Genomic DNA, 19,233 nt, shown 5'->3' on the forward strand with positions numbered 1-19,233 from the left:
CAGCCAGCCCCTGCCCCCAGCCAGCCCCTGCCCACCGCCACCCGCAGCCAGCCCCTGCCCACAGCCGCCCTCTGCCCGCAGCCAGCCCTTGCCACAGCCACCCTCTGCCCGCAGCCAGCCTCTGCCTGCAGCCCCTGCCACAGCCACCCCCTGCCTGCAGCCACCCCCTGCCCACAGCCGCCTGCAGCCACCCCCTGCCCACAGCCACCTGCAGCCCGCCCGTCTGCATCACCTGCCCACAGCCAGCCCATGTCACTCCCTGCCTCCAGCTAGCCCTGCCCCACGCCCCTATCTGCAGCCAGCCCCACATCCACTGGTGCCCTGCAGTTCCCAGGGCAGTAACCCTGCACACCTGCTTCAATGAGGGGGGGGGCAGGGAGCAGCTGGGACCCACACATGTGCACACCCTAGAGTGACCAGACAGCAAGTGTGAAAAATCGGGACGGGGGTGAGGGTAATAGGAGCCTATATAAGAAAAAGACCCAAAAATTGAGACTGTCCCTGATCACCACCCACACATGTGAAACGGAGCTCATTTCTAGTTCAGCCCCATCTTTTTAAAAAAGAACTTTAGGTAGGGTTAAAATACATCTGTATTTTCCTGGACATGTCAGGCTTTTCGGTTCTTAATCACCTCCTGGGAAAATATGGACGTATGGTAACCCTATTGGTACAAAAAATACATGCTGTCGCACATCCCTTAAATCAGAACTTTTTATAGGGAACCCGTTGTTAAATCAGAACTTTTTATAGGGAACCCGTTGTTAAGATTTTGGCAGCTCATCACTGATTCAATCCAAATTCATGAATAGTTTCAGTGCCCCCCCAATGCATTTTTTTAGGTTATGTACTATTCCCCCCCAAAAAACTTTCACCCAGCTCTGAACACCTTTGCATATTCATAGTTCCTCTGCTATGTAAAAAACATATAGTTCTATTGATTTAACTGGCGCGTCAATACTTTGGCCTTTTGAGTATTTTCCCCTTCACCAATTTCTTCCATTTGAGCATGTGGCCCTTAGAGGGTAAAACACTAGATTAATTCTTAGATTGCACTCCCTTCTGCTGTGACAAAACATGCACCCTTCTGCTGGGGGGAGGGGCGGGGGGTTATACTGCTCAGCACTGGGAAGACACCCACTCATTTCAGGTACCACAGTGAAGACGAGGCAGCGTCAGACCTGAAAGGAGCATTGTGATCATAGATTCCTAGATTCCAAGGCCTGAAGGGGCCACTGTGTTCATCTAGTGTGACCTCCCGTAGAACACAGGCCAGAGAACTTTCCCACAATAATTCTGAGAGCAGATCTTTCAGAAAAGTATCCAATCTGGATTTAAAAATCCACCACAAACCTTGGTAAATTGTTTCAATGGTTAATTACTTTCACCTTATTTCCTGTCTGAATTAGTCTAGCTTTAACTCCCAGCCATTGGATTGTGTTAGTTCTCTGCTAGATTGAAGAGCCCATTAGTAAATATTTGTTCCCCAGGCAAGTACTTATCAATTGTAATCGAGTCACCCCTTAACCTTCTCTTTGTTAAACTAAAGAGACTGAGCTCCTCGAGTCTCTCAATATCAGGCATGTTTTCTAATCCTTTAATCATTCTCAGAACTCTTCTCTGACCCCTCTCCAATTTATCAACATTCTTAAATTGTGGATACCAAAATTGGGCACAATATTCCAGCAGCAGTCGCACTGCCACCAAATATAGAGGTATATTAACCTCTCTGTTTCTATTCAAGATTCCCCTTTTTATGCATCCAAGGTTCACATTAGCCCTATTGGCCATAGCATTGCACTGGGAGCTCATGTTCAGTTGATTATTTGTCCTGCTGGTGTTGGTGTTGGTCCTGCTTTGAGCCGAGGATTGGACTAGATACCTCCTGAGGTCTCTCCCAACCCTAATCTTCTATGATTCTATGATTATCCACCATGATCCTGAAATCTTTTTTTGTCACTGCTTCCCAGGAAGGAGCCCCCTACATCCTATAAGTATGGCAGACATTCTTTGTTCCTAGATGTAGACATTTATATTTAGATGATCTGGGTGTAATAGGCCAGTGAGCCTTACTTTCTTACCCGGTTACACAGGCAGAAATTATAATTATAAATAGAATTATAGGTCACCTTCATGATCATGACATGCTAGGGATTAGCCAGCACGGCTTCTGCAATGGAAAAGCATGTTTCTCTAATCCCTAGATCAGGGGTCGGCAACCTTTCAGAAGTGCTGTGCCAAGTCTTCATTTATTCACTCTAATTTAAGGTTTCACGTTCCAGTAATACATTTTAACATTTTTAGAAGGTCTCTTTCTATAAGTCTATAATTTATAACTAAACTATTGTTGTATGTAAAGTAAATAAGGTTTTTAAAATGTTTAAGCAGCTCATTTAAAATTAAATTAAAATGCAGAGCCCCTCGGACCAGTGGCCAGGACCCAGGCAGTGTGAGTGCCACTGAAAATCAGCTTGTGTGCCGCCTTTGGCACCTGTGCCATAGGTTGCCTACCCCTGCACTAGGTAGTGGATAAAGGAGAACAAAATTAATATAATTTATTTGGCCTTTCAGTAGCCTTCGACAAAGTCCCTTTTAGGTGGTTAGTAAAGAAACTAAGTAGGGCTATCTATTAATCGCAGTTAACGCATGTGATTAATTTAAAAAATTCAATCTCAGTTAAAAAAATTAATCGCGATTAATTGCAGTTTTAATTGCACTGTTAAAAATAGAATACCAATTGAAATGTATTAAATACCAGTATTTTGAATGATTTTCTACATTTTCATATACATTGTATTGTGTGTTGAAATTGAAATCAAAGTGTATATTATTTTTACTACAAATATTTTCACAGTAAAAATGATAAGCATATTTTTCAAGTCACTTCATACAAGTACTGTAGTGCAATCGCTTTGTCGTGAAAGTGCAGCTTACAAATGCAGATTTTTTTTGTTACATAACTGTACTCAAAAACAAAACAATGTAAAACTTCAGAGCTTACAAATCCATTCAGTCTTACTTCTTGTTCAATCATTTAGACAAACACGTTTGTTTACATTTACAGGAGATAATGCTGCTCTCTTCTTATTTACAATGTCACCAGAAAGTGATAACAAGCATTTGCATGGCACCTTTGTAGCTGGCATTGCATGGTATTTACATGTCAGATATGCAAAACAATCATATGGAGCTTTATGCTTCGGCCACCATTCCAGAGGACATGCTTCCATGCTGATGATGCTCTTTAAAAAAATAATGCATTAATTAAACTTGTGACTGAACTCCTTGGGGAAGAATTGTATGTCCCCTGCTCTGTTTTACCTGCATGCTGCCATATATTTCATGTTATAGCAGTCTCAGATGATGACCAAGCATGTGTTCGTTTTAAGAATACTTTCATTGTAGATTTCACAAAACACAAAGAAGGTACCAATGTGAGATTTCTAACCAACCCAAGGTTTAAGAATCTGAAGTACCTTCCAAAATCTGAGAGGGACGAGGTGTGGAACATGCTTTCAGAAGTCTTAAAAGAGCAACACTCCGATGTAGAAACTACAGAACCTGAACCACCAAAAAAGAAAATCAACCATCTGCTGTTGGGATCTGACTCAGATGATGAAAATGAAAATGCATTGGTCTGCACTGCTTTGGATTGTTATTGAGCAGGACTCATCATCAGCATGGACTCATATCCGCTGTAATGGTGGTCGAAGCATGAAGGGACATATGAATCTTTAGCGCATCTATCATGTAAATATCTTGTGACACCGGCTACATCAGTGCCATGCGAACACTTGTTCTCACTTTCAGGTGACATTGTAAACAAGAATCAGGCAGCATTATCTCCTGCAAATGTAAACTAATTTGTTTGTCTTAGCAATTGGCTGAATAAGAAGTAGGACTGAGTGGACTTGCAGGCTCTAAAATTTTACATTGTTTTATTTTTGAATGCATTTTTGTACATTATTCTACACTTGTAAGTTCAACTTTCATGCTAAAGAAATTGCACTACAATACTTGTATTCGGTGAATTGAAAAATACTATTTCTTTTGGATTTTTTACAGTGAAAATACTTCTAATGAAAATAAATATAAAGTGAGTACTGTACACTTTTTATTCTGTGTTGTAACTTAAATCAATATATTTGAAAATGTAGAAAACATCCAAAAATATTTAAATAAATGGTATTCTATTGTTTTTTAACAGTGCAATTATTCGTGCGCTTAATCATGATTATGTTTTTTTAATCGCACAATTAATCTTGATTATTCTTTTTAATCTCTTGACAGCCCTAAAACTAAGTAATCATTGGGTAAGAATCAAAGTTCTGTCATGGGGCAGAAATTGGCTCAAAGATAGAAAGAATAGGAATAAATGATCAATTAAGGAGAATGGAGGGTGCCTAAAGGGTCTGTGCTGGGCCCTCTGTTGTTTCATATGTTTATTAATTGTCTGGTAAGGGAAGTGAAGAGTGAAGTAGCAAAATCTGCAGATGGCACAATATGCTCAGGGTCTAGCAGGTTGCCATGTATGGGGTCAGGAAGGAATTTTCCCTGGGTCAGATTGCCAGGGATTTGGGGGTGGGTTTTTCGATGTTTTTTGTTTTTTGCAAAAGCAACAAAGAATCCTGTGGCACCTTATAGACTAACAGATGTTTTGCAGCATGAGCTTTCGTGGGTGAATACCCACTTCTTCGGATGCAAGTGGGCATTCACCCACGAAAGCTCATGCTGCAAAACGTCTGTTAGTCTATAAGGTGCCACAGGATTCTTTGTTGCTTTTACAGATCCAGACTAACACGGCTACCCCTCTGATACTTTGTTTTTTGCATTCCTCTGCAGTGTGGGGTGAGTGTTGCTTGCTGAGATTATCTGGGTATTTCTCACCTAATAAATTCCCAGCCATTGCAGGAGACTTGGGCGCTAATGCACTCCTATCCTTCCTATTCTCTGCCTGTGGCACACAATTTTCTAAGTCTCTTGCAGACTGTAATACTGTTGCCTGATTTTGTTTGTTGGGTTTAGTGTGCTGGTGCTGGGTGGAGCTGGTGGCCTGTGATATACAGGAGGTCAAACTGGATAATCTGGTGACACCGTTTGGCCTGAACCTCTGTGACTCTTCTCAGAATAGCCAAGCCCAGAGAAGATTGTGTCAGAGCTGAGGGAATGGGCGGCTCAATGGGAAATAAATTCCGTGTTGAGGTTGTGCCCAGCAATGCTTGAGGGGAAACACGGCAGCGCACATTGGAGGGAATAGCTGGACCCACTTATACCCTTGCAGGGAGCTAGATTCGCTGATACCAGAGCCCTGGGCGAAGCCCCTGTTCAACGTGCACTCACAAAACAGAAGCAAATGTTACATTGTGTAAGTAAGATGCTAGAAGAGAATGGTGAGAATATTAGAGTGTCACTATGAACCAATGAGTTTCCCCCACCTCGACAGCTGTGCCCCAGGCCGGCAGGTCATGGGCACGGCATCTAAGTGGTGCCTGGGCTTGGGGTTGGGGGAATTTGACCCCTAGTGCATGGACCCTGTCTCAGTCTCTGATGGTGAAAAGCTCTTTTCTAGTCTCATCCCAAGACAGCGGCATCCCTTTCTGGCTCACACAGACAGCAGAGAAGCGGAGACGCTAGAGCACAGCAACTGTGGCTTTCTGTCTATTTTAGCGCAAAGGAACAGAAACAACCACTCAGCTGAGAGCAGCCACCACTTATCTGCTGCTTGACCACAGCAAGAGAACAGAGAGAGCAGATGGGGACTGCAGCTTCCCTTTTACTGAGAACAGAATGAGCAGAGATGGTCTGGGAACAGGGAGCCCGATTTTCTGATATCCTGATCCTTGTACCGTCATTTGCACCAGTACAAAGTGAGTGTGAAACATTACCATCCTCTTTTAGCAGCCCTTTGCCCTGATGCAAATACCGCAGCAGGTGCAGGGCAACAACGATTCAGACCCGGAGAGCCACTGCAGCTCGTCCCTATCACTGGAGAGAGCATCTAAACCTCAAGGAGCAAAGCAGAACACAGCAGCGACCAGCTGTGGCTTCCCGTCGGCCTGAATCCTGCAGACAAGAAGGTGACCCACAGCACCAAGTCACTGCATTCCTGGGCTGTGAGGAGCAGCAGACAGTGGAGACTGGAGAACAGAGCTAGTCCTTTGTCTGAGACCCAAGGACTTGGAGGAGATTCAGAGAAGATCCCTTTGTTCTTGGGGAGCAGAAGCCACTGCAGAATTTGAAGGCAGTTGAATAAATGCTGATCCCACCAATGATTCTCGCACTGTACCTTTGGCTTGTTTGTGAGTACCGGGCTTTGTTTCCCCCTTAAGAAAAGTATGAGTAAAATTGTCCTGTAGTAGGCAGAGCTGTTATATGCTATTGCAGAGCTGAGAGCTTGCCTCAAAAACTGTTCTGTGCCATTAAGGCACGAACAAGGCCCTGCTCTCCTTATCTATCATGCTGTGTGCTGGGATGGCTATCTTGTGTTTCTGTAGCTTAACTCTTTTATGAGGCTAGGTTGGCTTCTTGCTCAACCACCAAGGTGGAGAACCAGTGCACTACTGTTCGTCTGGTTCCTAGTGTGACATATTGAAAATTCTGCTAAAATTGTGGCTGTCATTAAAATGTCAGGGGTTTTTCCTGGTCCTGATTGCAGGCAGGGGGATCTGTAGGGAAGTGTGCAATCTGGGTCCAGCAGCAATCAGTCTTCAAAGAGGCAGCCTAGAGCAAGGTGGGATGAGTTGGGCCTTTTCGCCTCAGGGAGCAGCCTGCTTTTTCTCTCTCTGTTTTTGGTTTTTGTATATTAAGGCTCTGGATTCTGAGGCCTGGTCTACACTAGGGGCGGGTGTTGAACTAAGGTACGCAACTTCAGCTACACGAATAGCGTAGCTGAAGTCGAACTACCTTAGTTCGAACTACTTACCTGTCCTCACTGCGCGGGATCGAAGTCCGCGGCTGCCCCATCGACTCCGCCACCGCCGTTCATGGTGGTGGAGTTCCGGAGTCGACGGGAGCGCGTTTGGAGTTCGATATATCGCGTCTACATGAGACGCGATATATCGAACTCCGAGAAGTCGATTGCTACCCGCCGATCCGGCGGGTGGTATGGACGTACCCTAAGAAATAAATGGTATAACATTGCAACCTTCCAACAAGAGTATTATGCCTATATCTAGTTTCTCTGTTTGTGTGTCATGAAACAGGACACACAAGCTTTCCCATCACATCTAAGTGTTGTCCCCAGGGAGACAGTTCCTGGAATGCCCCAGCAAGAATTCTCCAGCCTCATCCACCAACCTAACTGAATTGGCACCTTATGGAAATTCTGCAGCTATGAATCATTTTTCAGATGAAAGGGAAAATGATGCTGTTTTTCCCTAAAGTATCTTTATTTTTTCTCCCGAAGCTTTGAGTTTTACATCCCAGCAGCAGCCGGCCTCCAACTGCATTTCCTCATCAGGTGAGCACTGACTTGAGTTGACTATGAAAACAGGGCTGCCTCTTGTATTCGTGCCATCCTTTTCTGACCACAGCTACATCTGTGTAATTGTAGAGTGGCCCAATGACAGCCACTGGCCCTGCTTCTCCACTACCTGGCATCTTGTGTCATAGTTTAACTCTGAGAAAAGTGATTGTAAAATTCTGCCTTTCTGATCTGATAGAGCTTCATACCTACACTGTACTTGTGTGAATAGCTATATGAGAGACTTGGAAATGGAGAACTTACTTCAGCTGAGCTACAGCAGATTTAAACAATGTTAACTGGGTTGTCTCGGAAAATCACAAAAAAGAATCTCAGCTTTTGTAAATTTCACAATGGTAATTGTGCAGTCTTGACCAGCTATTCCAGTCTAGTCTTTATAGGTTATTATACCATTCTCCTCCCCATAGTTTGTAAGTCCCTTTTCTGATCATCACACTAATGAAACTCTGTTTTTCAAATGGGCTGAGTGTCCACAACTCTAAATGCAGTTCATTCGCTCTGCAGAGGCTCATTGTCCAAGGTGCTGAATAGAATTGGGTGAATTTTCTTCAGCGATCAGCAAATTCACTGGGGCACAGAATCTGTCTGCAAATGTGGGTTGAACTCAGTGAATAGTTTTAGCCAAAAAAAAATTAAAAGTTGAAATGGTTCATGTCATCTTTTTATTTTGAAATAGCCTTTTGTTTCAAAAGTTAGCTAGTTTAAGAAAAAAAAGGGGGGAGTTTAAAATACCAAAAAAACCCACCCCATAATGAAACAAAAAATGAAAAAAAATGCTTGATTTGACCCAAAATGAATTTGTTTGTTTCTTTGTTTTTGTTTGTTTGTTTAAGAGGGAAAAAAGTAAAAAGAAAATTCAGCTTTGGTTCAAACTGAACCATTCCCCCCCCCGCCCCCGATTTTTCAGTTTTCCCCTCAAAACCAAAAATCAATGACTCGCTCAGGTCTAGCACTGAGCCCCTGCAGATCCCAAGGATTTCATTTCAAGCCCTGTGTGCTCAGGACTTTTGAAAATCAGGACTCTACAGATCCAATCCAGGCCCCAAGTCGGATTGTGCAGTCGAGTTGCTGTGAATGTTCATTTTTATGATGTTTCTTTCTCACACCCTTTGCAGGTTTTGGTCTCTAATGTGGCTTCTCTGAGAACACTGGCACAGGGCTCAGCTCTTGCAAACTCTTTCGATTTGTTTTCCTTTTTGTGCATCAGCTTTTTTTTCCCCTTTGGGAACATATTACAGCCCGAGTGACTGATCTGCTTCAGAAGACCAGCAGCTCAGCTCCCCAAAGAACAGATATCTGCTCCCTAGCATCCAGTAACTCATGTCAGTCAAGCAATAGTTATGACTTTTTTGGAGTAAATGGCACACGAAAAACACAGAATTTAAGGCAGATGAGAATGTCCATATTTCATATTTAACATTATATCAAACTATTTAATGCAGTGGAGCCTGGACTTGGAGCTGGGCTCTAATTCTGGCTGTGCAGTCGGGGTGACCTTGGACAAGTCACGGTCCCACTCTGTGACTCGGTTTCCCCATCTGTAAGCTGTGGAGGATGACATGGACCTCCTTTGTAAAGCACTTGGTGATCTAAGGAGGAAAAGCACTGGGTACAAGCCAACTATTTTTACTACTGATGGCCGGATGCTGCCTCCTCACTACTAACGAGTAGTTCCCTACTCCATGAGTGGTTGCCTTGAAATCAGTGGGACTTCTTCAGATAAGATGCTATGAAATGGGTGACATTCACTCCTCTGCAGCTCAAGGCCTATATTTCACTTATACAGGGGGTAAGAGGCACATACGCAGTGCATAAGCCTTGTGGGAAGCGGTGAATTTCATCCCATGTAAATAATGGCTGAACCATCCACCCTATAGTCTCTCTCTCCAGTACACAGTAGCTTGCAAACGTGCTTTCATGTCCCTTCATACATACTCCAGAGTTGATGATTTGGCCACTTTCCTTCTTTGAAGGAGGCTGCTCTCTTTGGGCTAATATAGATGTGATGCTACACGTTACAAACTGCCATGCACTGTGTGATGCTGGAGAAATGACTTCACAGACAGGGCCTGCCCACAACATTTTGGCACCTGAGGTGGGGAGCTCAAATGACGCCCCTATTCCCCCTCACTTGGGCTAAAACTTTGAAAGGTCTCAGTTCTGCCTTCTTCCTGTTCTACTCCTCTCATGGTACTGCTCTGCTACCTACCCCAATAAAGGAGAACTAACAACTTAAAGTGCCTTGTTCAAAAATGTTAAGTAACACTTAACTTTCAAACACCTGAACAGCAAATGTAACTTGTCTTGTCTGCATAGTAAACTCTGGCATTTTTATCTGTTTGAATAATCAAAGTGGTGCTTTCCGTGCCTTCTTGGTTGCAAAGATTTAAACTGCTTCCTGAAGATCCACAGTCTGCGCCAGCTCATGCTCTGTTGAGATGGCTGCAAGGCCGACAAGCCTCTCCTGTGTCATTGTGGAGCGTAGATGTGTTTTTATTAACTTCAGCTTGGAGAAGCTGCATTCTCCACTGGCAACTGTTACAGGAAGTGTTAGAAGTATGCACAGAGCAACGAAAGCATTTGGAAAGAGGGTGGTCATCGTATTTATGCTCATGTATTCCAGAACTGCCTTTGGAGTTGATCCTGCTGAAACGTATCTTGAAAGGGCTTTCAGTTCATCACCTAAATCACTCGCATCAATATCGCGCATGTCATCATTTGTCAACACTGTCTCTAGTGCCCTGCATTGCTGGTGTAGGTCTTCTTCAGGCATAGTGAAGAGTTTTGGAATATCATACAACATCCCAAATATACTGCTGTGTTCCTTGAGCTGCATGAAACATTCTTCAACTGACTGTATTGCACAATCTAGCACCTGGTTAAAGAATTCAACTTTGAATTGTTTTTTGGAGTGTTTTATGGGATTATCCCGTGCCTCGTAATCAAAATGTTTTCTTCTTCAGTGACTCTTTTATTCTTGAAAGGGTGGGAAAATAGCTTCAGTGTGAGGTTCCTCTTCTAACTTCTGTGCACTCTTCAGAACGTTTTGAAATCCCTCATCCGACCAGTAAGACTGTAGGTCCAGTTGTTCCATTGCTTCAGATATATCAAGGTCAACACCTTGGAGTCTCTTGCTTACAACATTTTTTTCAAACAGTATGTCATGCCGCACCACTAAGCCACACAGAAATTTGAAGCTATGTATGTTTCTGGTGATTCCATTTCTCTCTGTCACTCAGGGCCAATGCAAGGATATTTTGCGCCCTAGGCGAAACTTCCACCTTGCGCCCCCGGGGCATCGCTTATTATAAACTTTCAGAAATGAATCCTGCATAATGTGGCATTGTTCATTAGAATTAATACAAGGGGGTCAGAAGAGATGATCACAATGGTCCCTTCTGGCCCAGGGCACTTCACTTGATACCGGCTGCCAACTAGACATGGAACCATTGATCACTACCCGTTGAGCCCGACCATCTAGCCAGTTTTCTATCCACCTTACCGTCCATTCATCCAGCCCAGACTTCTTTAACTTGCTGGCAAGATACTGTGGGAGACTGTATCAAAAGCTTTGCTAAAGTCCAGAAATAGCACATCCACTGCTATTTCTGGACTTTAGCAAAGCTTTTGATACAGTTTTGCAGCGTTACATTGCACGGCTGCTCCTGAAGTGTGCATTCAAACCTAACTGTGTCTATATACGAGTTGTTTACAGCTGATGGACCTTCACACACCAGTTTTTTACAGTTTCTTACTTTGTTTTGAGCATAATGTTCCAGAAGTCAGCAAAGCTTAGAGACATCTGCTAGGGTCCTACAATGAGAGAGACAGGGATAGAACCCAAGAGTCCTGACTCCCAGCCCCCTTCTCTAACCACTTGACTCTCCAGGAGAAAGGCTCCATGTCCTATTCCCAACCAGTCCAATTTATCCGGACCCTCCTGCCTTGCGTGTAAGTGACCACTGGGCAACTGCTCCAGGGGCTGCACCCCCCTGCAGAGCTCAGAGAGCAGTGCCTTGCAGCAGCTGTCAGCCGGCGCGTTTGGGAACGACTCACTCTCAGCACTTGGGGCTGCAAAGTTATTCTGTTATTGTTGTTTGCATTGCACTAGTGCCTAGGAGCCCACTCATGGTCTGGGACCCCATGGTGCTCGGCTCTGCACATAATTTATTAGGTGTATTACGGCAGTGCTTAGGAGCCCCACTCATGGCCCAGGACCCCTGGTGCTAGGCGCTGCACAGCACGTATTATGGGAGAGCCCAGGAGCCCCAGTCATGGCCCAGGCCCCATGATGCTAGACGCTGTACGGCACGTATTATGGGCATGCCTAGGAGCCTCAGTCATTGCCCAGGGCCCATGGCGCCAGGCGCGGCACCAAAATCATTGCTCTGTCTGGTGTGAACAATGCTGCCTCTGTTAAGTGTTGCATTTTGGCTTTACAGATGCAACCCTGAGATCTCAGCCGTCCTTGTTATCAAAAGCACACTCCACAGTCATTCTGCACTGGCTCAGCCTGTTGTTGAACCACTCCTTGCTGCTGTCAAGGCTTCCTGTGTAAGGTTTCATGAGCCGCGGCATTAAAGGGTAGGCGGGGTCTCCAAGGATCACAATGGGCATTTCGACTTCCCCTACGGTGATCTCCTGGTCTGGGAAGAAAGTCCCAGCTTGCAGCTTCCTGAACAGGCCTGTGTTCTGAAAGATGCGTGCGTCATGCACCTTTCCGGGCCAGCCTGCATTAATGTCCATGAAACACCCGTGGCGATCCTCACGCGCCTGGAGAACCATGGAGAAATATCCCTTTCGATTTATGTACTCAGAGGCTAGGAGGTCTGGTGCCAGGATTGGAATATGTGTGCCATCTATCGCTCCTCCGCAGTTAGGGAAACCCATTTGTGCAAAGCCAGCCACAATGTCACGCACGTTGCCCAGAGTCACAGTTCTTCTGAGCAGGATGCAATTAATGGCCCTGCAAACTTGCATCAACATGAGTCCAACGGTCGACTTTCCCACTCCAAATTGGTTAGCGACCGATCGGTAGCTGTCTGGAGTTGCCAGCTTCCAGATTGCAATAGCCACATGCTTCTCCACTGGCAGGGCAGCTCTCAATCTCGTGTCCTTGTGCCGCAGGATGGGGGTGAGCTCCTCACACAGTCCCATGAAAGTGGCTTTTCTCATCTGAAAGTTCTGCAGCAACTGCTCGTCATCCCAGACTTCCATGACGATGTGATCCCACCACTCAGTGCTTGTTTCCCGAGCCCAAAAGTGGTGTTCCACTGTGGTGAGCATGTCCATGAATGCCATAAGCAATCTCGTGTCGTATGCATTACACGGCACTCCTCACTGTCAGTTTGTAGCTTAAGGAGTAACTCGACTGCAATTCGTGACATGCTGGTAAGACCCATCAGCGTATTCCTCACAAGTTCAGGATCCATTCCCTCAGAGCGAAAGGAAGACAGAGTGAGCAGTACAAAAAAAATTGAAAGATGGCGCCAAATGTGGACGGAAGCAAAGGGATTGCTGGGATGCGAACCGATGCATCATGGGGCATTGGAAAAGCACCCAGAATGCCCTGCACTCCCTGCCCCTTCCCACAAGCCACAGAATGGGAAGAGGTGCTCTGTGGGATAGCTGCCCATAATGCACCACTCCCAATACCATTGCAAGTGCCGCAGATGTGGCCTTGCCACTGTGCTTACAGCTGACAGTGTGAACACACGGCAGAACTTTCCCTGCTATGGTCTCCGAGGGTTTAACTCACAGTGCTCTATATCTGCAAGTGTAACCATTCCCTGAGACCCACTCCTCACCCCCTGCCTCCCGGCCGCACTCACCAGCCCTGCTGGGAGGTGACTGTCTCTGCTGGAATGAGCCGGTGGGGAATCACTCCAGCCCCTTGGGAGAGGTGCGATCAGCCATCCTAGGCCTGTCCCGGCTGGGCTCCCTCAGGACCCACTTGCCTGGAGGGGCCCAGCCAAGCCCCCCACACTGTCCTGCATCCACCCCGATTGCCCAAGACTGGCCAATCTTCTGAACCAGTCCCATGTGGCTCAGCTCGGGGAGACAGGCAGGACCCCACTGGTAGAGGGAAGCAGAGACTGGTGGTGCACTGGGGTCTGGCCAGGTGGAAGAGAGGAGCCGGTGAGTGGGCCAGGGGGCAGAGAGTATCCCTTAGCCAGCTGGTGGGCAGGGGGAGTGGAGCAAGTGGTGGGCATGGGGGAGCCAGTGGGCTGGCAGGGTCTTGGGGCGAAGTGCAAGTGGAGCAGGCCGGGGCCAATTCGGTGCATGGGTCCAGCTCCATGGCTCCACTGGCACCATTGTAAACCCAGCACTGTGTGTAATAACCTCTCTGTTCCTCCTTCTCGCCCTGTTTCATTTTCAGGCTGAATCACTTCCCCTTTATTTACAAGGGAAGATCAAACTGGTCATGCTCCACGGAGGGACGCACCAACCGGGGGGAGCTCTGGTGCATGACCACCAGCAAAGGGAAGTGCTGCGATCTGAAGCAGGAGTCCCGGCAGTCTCCACCTCTCACTCCGGTCTCGTGGACTGCACAGCAGTCACCCAGCTCGGCCCCAGTCGCTGCAAGGAAACGGCTCCTGCTCCGAATCACAGAATCGTAGCACTGGAAGGTGCATTGAGAGGTCAGCTAGTCCAGTCCCCTGCACTCAGGGCAGCACGAAATATTATCTAGACCATCCCTGACACTCTCTAACCTGCTCTTAAAAATCTCCAGTGACGAAGATTCCACAACCCTTGTCCCAGCAAGGAAAGGGTTTTTCAATAATAAAATAAAACATAAAAAGACACGTTTAAAGGAGTTCCTGCAAAACGTGCTAGTTTGCTTGTCAGAGTTTTGCCCAAATGACTTGACCAGAGTACAAAAACCAGACCAACAAAACTTGGAAATTGAAGTTTCCAAGGGAAGTGGCATCTAGTGGTTGGGGGCGGGTGGGGTGGAAGGGGCTAATAGCCAGGGTGACCTTAGAGGCAGCTCATCATCCCATGACTTTGTCCCCAGCCCCAAGGCGCCAGCCCAGTTCCCTGGCTCCTTCCCCTTCAGATTCTGGCTGGAGTCTCCACAGTTGGTTTTGGTTCCTCCTCTGGCTGAGCTGGTGGGTGTGGTGTGAGTGACCCTACGGCAGGGAGTTCCTGGGGGCAGAGCAGTCAGCTGGCCCCTGAATGGGACACCATCCCCCTGGAGCTCAACATGGCAGGAGGGGTCTGATCCCTGGGCAGCCTCTAGCCCATGGGTGGCTCCTGCTACCTGAGAGCTCAAAGGCTGATGGGGCTGGGACAGGGAGGCAGGGGCATGTCTGCCTGTGTGGGAGCTGTTACGGCGCAAGCTCCTGTGGGGTGCAGGACCACAGGGTTCACAGGCCTAGGGCTCAGCTCCCCCCATCCCATCCTCCCTCAAGCCAGAAGGGATGGGCAGGGGGTGGGGGTCTATATGGCTGTGCTGGAAATGGGGGAGGGGCTCCCAGACACCGATATGGGGGGGCAGCGGATGGGGTCTTTGCCCCCGAGAAAGTTCAGGATGGGGGGCAGTGGGGGATGGAGCATTGGGGGTGAGCACTGACTGTGAGGTCAGAGCGCCCCTTACTGAGCCCCCCAGCACCCTGCAGCACAAGGGGAGGAGCAGGGCAGAGCAGCCGAAGAGCAGCCGATGGGCAGTCAGCCTGGGCCTGAGGGTGTGTTGGGGCAGAGATGGGCCCCAAGATGGGCTCACACAGTATGTGGGGCTGATCCTGATCCTGATGCTGTCTCTGCCTCAGAGGGCTCTGGAGTGCAGGACTGTCTGTCCCCTCAGCCTTGGGCTTCCCTGCTATAATTCTACTGATGTCCCTCAATCCTGACTCAGCCCCCTGCTATTCCACCCCTGGGCCCCTGCCCATAGCTCTGATGATGTCCCTCAATCCTGACCCACAGCCTCCCCACTACACGAACGTGTGACGTTGTGCAGTCTATATGGTTTTATAAAAATTTAATAATAAGTGAATATAATGTAACTGGAATATGCTTCATGCAAAAGGTCTCTTGTAAGGTATCATTACAAAGCTTATAATCTACTGAGTGTAATCAGGGCTGGCTTTAGCAAGTGCGAGGCCCGATTTGAACAGTTTCAACGAGGCCCCAGGAGGGATTACTGAAAAAAAAAACACATAAAAAAACACGTGGGGCATGTACTCAACGGGTGGTGCTCCTAGTCTTTAGAGGCAGGTCCTTCATTCGCTTTGGGTTTTCGACAGCACTGAAGGACCTGCCGCTGAAGTGCTACCGAAGACCCAGAGCGCTGCCAGGTGAGTAAAAATTAAAAAGGAGCCTCTAGACAGGGAAGAGATTCTCGGCCACTTGACCCCCCTGGAGGCCCTGACACTAACCCTAGCTCCAAGTGCCCTACATATAGGAACCCTAACCCTAGGGCGGGATTCCCTATGCATAGGATCCCCAACCCTAGCTCCAAGTGCCCTACCCATAGGAACTGTAACCCTAGGGCAGGAAGTCCTACCCATAGGAACCCAAACCCTAGCTCCAAGTGCCCTACTCTTAGGAACCCTAACCCTAGCTCCAACTACCCTACCCTTAAGAACACTAACCCTAGCGCGAGAACCCCTACCCATAAAAACCCTAATCCTAGTTCCAAGTGCCCTACCCATAGGAACCCTAACCCTAGGGTGGGAAGCCCTATCCATAGGAACCCTAACCCTGGCTCCAAGTGCTCTACCCTTAGAAACCCTAACCCTACGGTGGGAAGACATACCCATAGGAACACTAACCCTAGCTCCAAGTGCCCTACCCATAGGAACCTAACCCTAGCTCCAAATGCCGTACCCTTAGTAACCCTAACCCTAGGGCAGGAAGCCCTACCCATAGTAACCCTATTCCTAGCTCCAAGTGCCCTACCCATAGGAATCCTAACCCTAGGGCGGGAAGCTGTACCCATAGGAACCCTAACCCTAGCTCCAAGTGCCCTACCCTTAGGGACCCTAACCCTAGGGCAGGAAGCCCTACCAATAGGAACCCTAAGCCTATCTTCAAGTACCCTACCCATAGGAAGCCTAACCCTAGGTCCATGTGCCCTGCCCTTAGGAACCCTAAACCTAGGGCGGGGTGCCCTACCCACAGGAACCCTAACCCCAGCTCCAAGTGCCCAACCCTTAGGAACCTTAACCCTAGGGTGGGAATCCCTACCAATAAAAACCCTAACCCTAGCTCCAAGTTCTCGACCCAGAGGAACCCTAACCCTAGGATGGGGAGCCCTACCCATAGGAACCCTAACCTTATCTCCAGGTGCCCTACCCTTAGGAACCCTAACCAAAGGGCATGAAGCCCTACCCATAGGAACCCTAACCCTAGCTCCAAGTGCCCTACACATAGGAACCCTAACCCCAGCTCCAAGTGCCCTACCCTTAGGAACCCTAACCCTAGGACGGGGAGCCCTACCCATAGGAACCCTAACCCTATCTCCAGGTGCCCTACCCATAGGAACCCTAACCCTAGCTCCAAGTACCCTACCCACAGGAACCCTAACCCTACGGCGGGGCGCTTTACCCATAGGAACCCTAACCCTAGCTTCAAGTGCCCTACCCACAGGAACCCTAACCCTAGCTTCAAGTGCCCTACCCACAGGAACCCTAACCCTAGGGTGGGGCGTCCTACCCATAGGAACCCTAACCCTAGCTCCAAATGCCCTACCCATAGGAACCTTAACCCTAGCTCCAAGTGCCTTACCCATAAAATCCCTAACCCTAGGGCGGGGTGCCCTATCCATAGGAACCCTAACCCTAGCTCCAAATGCCCTACCCTTAGAAACCCTAACCCTAGGGTAGGAAGCCCTACCCATAGGAACCCTAACCCTAGGGCAGGAAGCCCTACCCATAGGAACCCTAAACCTATCTTCAAGTGCCCTAACCATAGGAACCCTTACCCTAGCTCCAAGTGCCCTGCCCTTAGGAACACTAAACCTAGGGCGGGGTGCCCTACCCACAGGAACCCTAACCCCAGCTCCAAGTGCCCTACAATTAGGAACCCTAATCCTAGGGCAGGAAGCCCTACCAATAGGAACCCTAACCCTAGGGTGGGAAGCCCTACCCATAGGAACCCTAACCCTATCTCCAGGTGCCTTACCCATAGGAGCCCTAACCCTAGTTCCAAATGCCCTACCCATAGGAACCCTAACTCTATGGCAGGGTGCCCTACCCATAGGAACCTTAACCCTAGCTCCAAGTGCCCTACCCATAAGATCCCTAACCCTAGGGCGGGGTGTCCTATCCATAGGAACCCTAACCCTAGCTCCAAATGCCCTACCCTTAAGAACTCTATCCCTAGGGCTGGAAGCCCTACCCTTAAGAACCCTAACCCTAGCTCCTAGTGCCGTACCCTTAGGAACCCTAACTAGGTCCATCTTTAGCAAGTGCGGGACCCGATTCCAACAGTTTCAACAGGGTCCCAGCAGGGATGACTGAAAAAAAAGAAACTCACATAAAAAAACACGTGGGGCATGTACTCACCGGGCGGCGCTTGTAGTCTTTGGCAGCGGGTCCTTCACTCACTCCAGGTCTTCAACAGCACTGAAGGACCTGCTGCTGAAGTGCTACTGAAGACCTGAAGCGAGTGAAGGACCCGCCACCGAAGTGCTGCCGGAGACCCGAAGTGCCACCGGGTGAGTAAAAATTAAAAAGGAGCCTCTAGCCAGGGAAGGGATTCTCTGCCACTTGCCCCCCCTTGGCAGCCCTGCCACTGGGGGCGGGGCCCTCTTAGGCGTGGGGCCCGATTCGGGGGAATTGGTAGAATTGGTCTAAAGCCGGCCCTGAGTGTAATCATCCTATATGCATAAATGTACCACTCTTGTATCTGAAACTAGAAATATGAAATATAACTCTGAGGGCCTATTGTAATTATGCAAAGTGTGGGCCATTAATGGTGGTTTGGAATCTTGATGACTCCCATTAATTAGAACCATTGTCTGCAAATGGCTGTTTTACCTGTAAGTCTTCCTGTATCCCTGTGTGCTGGCAAGTGGTCAATGAAGTCTTGCAGTGACATGTGATCATGTCACCTGAACTGGAATCCATCTTTAACCTGGTGTCTTTCCATTGAGACGGAGGGGGTGGGAACCCAGAGAGAGATAAAGGATTCCCGCCTTACGCAAAAGATACATAAAGGGGTGGAAGAGAACAAAGGAAGAGAGGAGCCATCATGAAGAATCCCCTAGCTACCACCTGAGCTGGAACAAGAGCTGTACCAGGGGAAAGAATTGTGCCCAGGCCTGAAACTTATCCAGTCTGAGGAAAAGAATGTACTGAGTCATCTCTAAGGGTGAGATTATCTGTATTTAGTTTGATTAGACATAGATTTGCGCATTTTATTTTATTTTGCTTGGTGACTTACTTTGTTCTGTCTGTCACTACTTGGATCCACTTAAATCCTACTTTCTGTAGTTAATAAAATAACTTTTTCATTATTAATTAACTCAGAGTGTGTATAAATGCCTGGGGGAGCAAACAACTGTGCATCTCTCTCTGTCAGTGTTATAGAGGGCGAACAATTTATGAGTTTACCCTGAATAAGCTTTATACAGGGTAAAACAGATTTATTTGGGTTTAGACCCCATTGGGAGTTGGGCATCTGGGTGTTAAAGACAAGCACACGTCTGTGAGCTGCTTTCAGGTAAACCTGCAGCTTTGGGGCAAGTAATTCAGACCCTGGGTCTTTGTTGGAGCAGACGGGAGTGTCTGGCTCAGCAAGACAGG

General features: G+C 47.7%; 1 protein-coding gene and 1 long non-coding RNA gene across 3 annotated transcripts in view; both read left to right on the forward strand.

The window, feature by feature from the left end:
• LOC120388133 overlaps positions 1-19,233 on the forward strand; it is a 736,578-nt gene that overhangs the window by 76,615 nt on the left and 640,730 nt on the right.
• Positions 5,588-14,194, forward strand: LOC120388140. 2 transcript variants are annotated; one of them, XR_005590504.1, is made up of 3 exons: positions 5,588-6,299; positions 7,406-7,459; positions 13,863-14,194. It is a non-coding gene; the product is annotated as an uncharacterized LOC120388140 (long non-coding RNA). The 2 variants fall into 2 exon arrangements; XR_005590503.1 differs by lacking the exon at positions 13,863-14,194 and adding an exon at positions 8,599-9,601.

This window comes from Mauremys reevesii, linkage group 22 (assembly GCF_016161935.1).
Source record: "Mauremys reevesii isolate NIE-2019 linkage group 22, ASM1616193v1, whole genome shotgun sequence".
NCBI lineage: Eukaryota > Metazoa > Chordata > Testudines > Geoemydidae > Mauremys > Mauremys reevesii.